Source organism: Tupaia chinensis, unplaced genomic scaffold, assembly GCF_000334495.1.
Source record: "Tupaia chinensis unplaced genomic scaffold, TupChi_1.0 Scaffold000201_2, whole genome shotgun sequence".
NCBI lineage: Eukaryota > Metazoa > Chordata > Mammalia > Scandentia > Tupaiidae > Tupaia > Tupaia belangeri.
In genome coordinates this window covers 108,230-110,357 of record NW_006159677.1, presented here as the reverse complement: position 1 = coordinate 110,357, position 2,128 = coordinate 108,230, and positions in this window count along the sequence as shown.

Sequence of the window (2,128 nt, the reverse complement as noted above, 5' to 3'; positions counted from 1 at the left end):
GAGGCGGGGCCAAAGGCAGAGTGCGCGTGCGCAATGAGCAGGATGGGCGGGGTCGAGGGCGTGGCTGGGCGCACGTAGCCGGGCAGGGAGGGGTCCGGGCAGCGCGGACCAGGGGGTGGGGCCTGGCGGGCGCGCTTTCCCCCCACCGGGGTCCCCCAGCAGGGCTGTCACGGCTTCCCTGTCCCTTGTCCCTGTCTCCCACGTTGGCTGGAACCTAGACTACTGCCCACTATTCTAGTCTGTCCATCCCATTGCCGATTCCAGGCTCTCTGCTAGGAAGGCCCCCGCAGTGCGCCTGGCAGGCGCACCCCCGCAGCGGGTCGGGACCCGCACTCTGCACCATCAGGCGCTCTTGTCCTGGAAGAATGTGTCTGCGTGTGCGTGCAAGTTCCAATCTGGATCTGTCCCTTAGGGCTTTGGCTCAACCCGGGCGCAGGACTTAGCGCCGTTGTACAGCAGCAACCCCTCCTATGCCTGGAATTATACCCCCGCTGCCACTTTCCAGCTGTGTGACCTTGGGCCAGTCACTTAGCCTCTCTGCGCCCCCAGTGTCCCGTTCTGAAGAGAGCGCAGTAGCGCGTGTTTGCTGTCTTGACATCGCTTCCGTCACGCTGCTCAGCAGAATGCTAGGTGGAGAAGGGATTCTACCGGGAGAGCCCTAACCCAGGGGTGCATTTATTTATTCAAACACGTTTTGCATTTCTTTGACTATGGGCATCCACCCCTCAATGGCCAGCTTCTCCAGGCATGGTGAGATACCTCCCTGCAGCTGATAGGGGCAGGGGGGTTTCTTCAGGGAAGGTGGGCCTCCCCTTATCAGGCTTCATCCGGGTGGCACAGTCAGCCTGGCCTGGTTTTAGTTTTTATTGTTTGTTTTTTGTTTGTTTGTTTGGTTGGTTGGTTGGTTTTTCATTTGACCAGAGAGGGACAGAGCAAGAGAGGGAAAGTGAGAAAGCAAGCTTCCAGGTCTGGGACTTGAACCATGGGGTGGAGATGCAGCCTCTGGCCATCTTCTTCTGGGTGTTTAGGGGGGCTACTACTCCAGTGTTTTCAGGGACCTTCATGCCATTCACATGAGCACTGTGCTTTGTGAGTCATTCAACAACCAATCACCTGCCAAAGCCTCCTGGAGCCAGACTGTCCTTGGCACTGTTGCTGTGGCGGAGGGCCAGGCCCACGCTTCACCCCCAGTTGACAGTCTCAGGGCTCACTCTGGAGCTGTGTCAGAACCCCCCAGAGGACTTATGAAACACGGACCAATTCTCATCTGGAGAGCTGGGTGGGGCCCAATATTAGGGCTTTTTTTAAAAAGATATTTAAAGGTTTTTTTCTTATGGGGGGGAGTTTTTGTGTTTTTTGTTTTTTTTGCTATAGAGCATGTGCGCTCGCCAGACAGACAGAGACAGAGAGACAGAAAGCGAGAAATCACCCCCCCAGGGGGATGGCCATGCTGCAATCCCTTCTCCTCCGTTCTCCTCTCGGGATCCTGGGCACGCACGCACACGCGCCCGGTATGACTTTTAAGCCACCGGGTCTGGGACTCGAACTGTGGTCGACTACATGGAGTCCAGCAACATAGCCATTACGCTAACTGCTGGTTCCCCCCACCCCAAAATTTTTTTAATTTAAAAAAAGGAAGAAAAAATAAAGAAAACAAATAAAGCATCATTCTTTTCCAAGTTAAGTTTTTATCAACTTTTATTTTATAAAAACATTTTGGAGATTAAAGAAGAATGTTATGGTTTGACCAGACTCTTGATGGCCTCTGGCTTTCGAAGCCTAGCACATAGCTCAGAGTTGTTGAAAGGTGACTTCTGGGTGCACAGTGGGTGGGCACGGGGAGGTGGGGGAGTGTCACCGGGGAAAGTGTCACCAACCTGCCAACCCTGGGAACATTTTACCCTGGGAACATGTTTTTTTTTTTTTTTTTTTGCTATAGGGTTCATATCGCTCACTAGAGAGAGATACAGTGAGAGAGAAAGTGAGAAATCACCCCTCAGGGGAGATGGTCACCCTAAAATCCCTTCTCCTTCATTCTCCTCTTGGGATTTTGGGCACTCACGCACATGCACCTGACCTGAGTTTCAAACTGCTAGGTCCGGGCCTCGAACCACGGTTGGCCATGTGG